Here is a 6,000-nt window from a genome sequence, read left to right as displayed (position 1 = left end):
GTTTAATCTATACATCTATATATCTATACATCTATACATACATATACATATATAAAGAGGAAAGGTTTGATTTTTTGTTTGTTTGTTTGTATGAATTGAATAGGCTCCGAAAGCACTTGGCAGATTTGAAAAATTCTTTCACTGTTGGAAAGCTACATCATTCCTGAGTGACATAGGCTATATTTCACTTAAAAAAAAAAATACGATAACGTAATTCGAGGTGTTAAAAAAAATATCAAAAAACTACCTTACATCGCGTGAGCTGCGAAAACTATTGATGATAGAACAAAATGATATACTAAATTTTTTTAGAACACACCATTCTCTACAAAAAATCAGCGGCAGCATATCTCTAACTATTACAGTCATGTCACCATAAGCGTTTTTTTATTGAAAAAAAAGAAATTAAAATACCACCGCTACAAAAATGGCCCAGCAGGTGGTCAACTAGCTCATATACCGAGGATACCGATGATCCAAAATAAAATGACAATCCCATTTAAACGGCTTCAATTTCCGGTAAAAACATCTTTCGCATTAACAATTAACAAGTCCCAAGGCCAAACCTTCGAATTAGTAGGGATCGATCTGCGAAAGAAATGTTTTACTCATGGTCAACTGTATGCTGGTCTATCGCGAGTAGGAGCCCCTGAAAATCAATTTATTTTGCTGCCACAAAATAAAACAACATAAAATATTGTTTACAGAGAAGCTCTAACAAAATAAATGTATTTTCTTTTAGGGTTATGACCTCAATAATTGAAAAAAAAGAAAAAAATAAAAATAAACGATGAATATGTGTCATATTATTATTATTATTATGAATGTGTTAAAATTGAAAAATCTAATTGTAATGTTTAATGCCCGTGCGAAGCCGGAACGGGCCGCTAGTTGTCTATATACGTTTTCTATTTGAAGTAATGAATTTATATTTTTCTAGTTCTAAATAAAATTATTATAATGTTTTAAAATGTCGAGTATTGGCCGCAGCTGGCATGCGTTGTGATGTAGGGTAGCACTTGTCATAGGGATCGCTCTAGCTATATAGCTTTGAGGATGGGAGCGACCATAGGAAGGGTGGGCAAACTAGAGCCTCCAGAACACCAGGAGTGCTAAAAAGGGGAAGTAAGCCGAAGAGAGTTCAATTTTCCTCGACTTTTATTTATATGTTGTCTGTTTCTCTGTCCCGGTTTAAGCTTGTTGTAGCACGCAGTTATTTCTGTTTAAAACAAGAAAGGAAGCTAACTTCGGCACGCCGAAGTTTATATACCCTTGCAGATAGAACTTCTATGAATAGGAATCCATACAATATAAATTATATATATTTGTGTTAAAAAACAATGAAGTAATACCTGCTTTCATTTCATTCACCTATACATATTATATTTGCAGTTTTACATTCACAGATTTGCATTTTTCCTCTACATCAAACGATCGTTTGTATGGCACCTATATGATATAGTCGTCCGATTTTTATGAAATTTGCCACAAAATTTAAGACTTATATAAAATGGCTATACCTCAAATTTGATGAAAATCAGCTGAAAACTAAAAAAGTTATAAATTTAATTGTATTAATTTCTCGATCGTTCCTATGGGAGCTATATGATATAGTCGTCCAATTTTCATAAAATTTTACACAAAATTTTAGAATAATATGAAATGGCTATATTTCAAATTTAATTAAATTCTGTTGAAAACTATATAAAAATCTGTTGAAAACTGAAAGTTATACTTTTTAATTGAATTAATTTCCGATCATTCCTATGACAGCTATATGATATAGTCGTCCGATCCGGCCCGTTCCGACATATATACGAGTGAGAGTATATAGAAGACTAACTGCAAAGTTTCATTCAGATAGCTCCAAAACTGAGAGACTAGTTTGCGTAGAAACGGACAGACGGACAGACGGACAGACGGACATGGTTAGATCGACTCGGCTGTTGATCCTGATCAAGAACATACATACTTTATATAGTCGGAGGTGCCTCCTTCACTGCGTTGCAAACTTCTGACTGAAATTATAATACCCTGCAAGGGCATAAAAAGAACAATATAAAGGGACTCAAGCTCTTTAAAAATGTAAACAAACTAAAATCAAAACAAACAAACACTTCGATATGCACATGTATACATCAGCTGTTTTTGCTGCCGTTCTCGTCCCCCTCTCTACCTAACAAGCGGTCAGCAGACCTAAATTATTTAGGCTAAATATAAAATTTTAATTTTTCGTCGTTGGGCATGCGAACAGAAGCACACACATATTCACGCACACATGAGCACTTTTTTGTTCTGTGTTTACTCATAAATGCAAACGCATTCTATTTTTAGATATTTACGCTCTCAACTTTGTGAGAGCAGGGAGAGCGCCATTGTCGTTTGAATCAAAAATTAGCCTCATATTGCAAAACGAATGTATGGCCGTGAGGCATCTTATAAGTTATAAAGTCTTTAGACGTACTGAGCGTTTATCTTTCAGAAGAGAAACTCAGGCCACGGATGATAGCAGAAGGCATAGACCCAACATTGACGGAAGAGTAGAAGCGTGGGCCGATCGGATAGCAGACAGCGAAGCTTTCGTCTGACCACGGCAACACGCTCTGCAGTGTGGTTGTTATTGCCAAATAGCGATAAACAACGCTCGTCAATTTTTTTCTCGATTCTCTTTTGTGCTGACCGAAACCTTTTGTTTGTATATAAGTGCATTTTAATTGCAAGCATTGCTATGCTTGCTGGCCAGACTTTTTGTATTGATTTGTTATTCAATTGATTGTCGATTTTTGATTTGATTTGATTTTCGTTCCGAAACAAAATTTTGATTGCTTGTGTTTATATTTTTCTATATTTCAGGTGTTATTATTGTATTTCTTAAATATTATTATTATTATTATTAATTACATTTAATGAAGGGATTTGAGGTGTGGCTTCGATCTACATATATAGATTCCATAGCGATCTTGAGGTTCGGAACTTGGATAAATTCTTCATTATTTATATTCATTTTTTTTTTTTTTGTATTAATTTTAGATTAATTTCTAGCTTGTTTTTAATTATTATATAGGGATAGAGGATCTTAGGAATTTCTATTAGGCATATTTTGAATCCGGTTCGTTTTGACTTGTAGTCGTCCTGAATTTATTACTCCGCTTTGTTTTTATTTAAAAGTTAGCCATGGATTCAGAGGCTTCGGGATCCAAGAAATGCATGCTCTGCGGAAAGGCTTTGTCACCGGATCAAGTAAGCCGTGGGAGTTGTGGGCATATATTCCACAAGGAATGCGCAGACGCGTTGGTCAAGAAGCAGGGCAGTTGTCCTGGTTGTGAGGCCAAGGGAAATTCCGCCAAGGCGAAGACCCTAGCTCCGAGAAAGCAAGCGATGAGCAGCGTTGATGCTGAAGCGATCAGCGACATTGTAGCGCAACAGCTAAAGGCAGTGCAGCAAAATTTGCTAACCAAGCTTACGAAACAGATGGGCCGCCAAGGTCAAACGAATCTGTCCATAACATCGGAACTCAATCAGTAGCAGGGGATATTGAAATCCCAGACAGGCCCACGTCAGCTTTTTCTAGCTCCGATTTAGGTAGTCGTCCGGATAAGGTTGGACAAATTATTAGCAGTTGGAAGCTGCGATTCAACGGGTCTCCAGACGGATTGAGCGTAGATAAATTTTTGTATCGGGTGGAGGCGCTAACTCGACAAACTCTCAATTCGCGTTTTGATTTAATTTGTGGAAATGCCAGCGTACTGTTCGAGGGACAAGCGCGAGAGTTTTATTGGTGATTTCATAAAGAATCCGATAGTTCCAGGTGGGATTTGCTTACTGAAGCTTTACGTAAGCAGTTCCGAGATACGCGTACGGATGTGGATCTGGGAGAGACAATTCGTGACAGAAAGCAGAGAGAGAGGGAAAGTTTTGACTCTTTTTACGATGCTGTGGTACAGATCACAGACTGCCTAACAGTTCCCATGCCAGAGAAAGATCTGGTAGGAACTCTTCGCCGGAACTTGCGACCGGAAATAAGGCACGAGCTGTTGAACGTGAGCATAGACTTAGTCCAAAAGCTTCGAGATATCTGCCGGCGAAGGGAAAGCTTCCTTGAAGATGTGAAGCGTACTTATGGAAAACCTGTTCCTTTTCGGAAACAAGTATCTGAACTTGTGCAGGAGTATCTGTCGGATGATGCAGCTGAATTCTCGGACGTTGAGCAGGTAGCAGAGGTAGATGCTCTAGCATTGGTATGCTGGAATTGTAGAAAGGAAGGGCACCGGTATCACGATTGTGAGGAAAGACGGAAAATATTCTGTTACGGTTGCGGTACCCCTAATTCTTACAAGCCGTCCTGCCACAAATGCCAAACAAACGGGAAGTTGAACACACGACCCCGACAACAGCCGTGTGTTCTCCGAAACAAGCCAGCGAATTCCGATGTCAGTCAGCAATGAATACAAGCTTAGAGGAGGCAGCTACTGATGCAACAGTTTTTTGGCATCAGCAAATACAGCACAGACAATTACCGGACTTATCAATAAACCCAGTTAGGACTTATTCTCGAAATGCAAAAAGAATGAGAGACTTTTGGCGAGCGGCTGAAACGATAAATGCTATCAGGTACAAAAACATGGATAGACGGCCGTACGCAGAGGTTCAAATTCTAGGCAGATTGGTGCTCGGTCTTTTAGATACTGGTGCATCTATGAGTGCCGTCGGTGTGAATTTGGCCAATCAAATTATTAAACAGAGAATGGCATTCAAAAGGGTGGCAACTACAGTTAATACAGCCGATGGCCAACAGCAAAAAGTGGTAGGCCGATTAAAGACTCCAATTCAGTATGAGGGAAAGATACATGAGCTTGATTTATATATTATTCCTTCTCTGAGTCAGGACCTGTATTTGGGTATTGACTTTTGGACCAATTTCGAACTTTTGCCCCCTGAAATGAGTATAAATGAATTAAGTAATGATGCCCATGTTTTGTCTGACATCCAGCAGTCTAAATTGCAGTCAGTCATTAGGCAGTTTCCATCTTTTGCGGTTTTAGGTCTGGGAAAAACGAGCATGCTTTTTCATTCTATCGATGTTGGAGATGCTAAGCCAGTAAAACAGAGGCATTTTCCAGTTTCGCCAGCTGTGGAAAAGTTGCTTTATGAAGAAGTCAACCGTATGATTCAGCTAGGCGTAATTGAGGAATCGGACAGTCCTTGGTCTTCGCCCGTTGTTTTGGTGCAGAAGCCAGGAAAAGTACGACTTTGCCTCGATAGCAGAAAGGTAAACAACGTAACTAAGAAAGATGCGTACCCTTTGCCACAAATTGATGCCATATTGAGTCGTCTTCCCAGATCAAATTTTATTTCAAGTCTGGATCTCAAGGACGCCTATTGGAAAATTCCATTAGATCCGCAGTCGCGCGATTAAACTGCGTTCACGATTCCTGGCAAGCCGTTATACCAGTATAAGGTAATGCCTTTCGGTTTAACTAATGCTTCGCAGACGATGACCAGGTTGATGGATAAGGAGATACCCGCAGAATTAAGAAATGAAGTCTTTGTGTATCTAGATGATCTCTTAATTGTCTCAGATAGTTTCGAGGGCCATTTAAAGGTTTTAGAAACGGTTTCCAGTCGCATAAGGGCCGCTGGATTAACTTTGAATGTGGAGAAGAGCAAATTTTGCATGAAAAGCGTTAAATATTTGGGCCATATTGTGGGCGAGGGAGTAGTTCGAACTGACCCCGAAAAAATATCGGCAATGACGGATTTTGCACTGCCACGATCTTTGAAGGCACTGAGAAGATTTCTCGGAATGGTCGGATGGTACAGGAAATTCATTAGTATTTTGCAGCTGTATCAGCTCCTTTGACAGACAACTTAAAGCCTAGGCAGAAGTTTGTAATGACTCCGGAAGGAGAAGAAGCGTTTACTAAATTAAAGGAAATGCTTTGCTCGGCTCCAGTGCTTCGTAGTCCTGATTTTAGTAAACCATTTTACGTTCATTGCGAT

This window comes from Drosophila serrata, unplaced genomic scaffold (genome assembly GCF_035046125.1).
Source record: "Drosophila serrata isolate PLE 108 unplaced genomic scaffold, ASM3504612v1 contig_258, whole genome shotgun sequence".
Classification (NCBI taxonomy): Eukaryota; Metazoa; Arthropoda; class Insecta; order Diptera; family Drosophilidae; genus Drosophila; species Drosophila serrata.
This window is presented reverse-complemented; position numbering follows the sequence as displayed.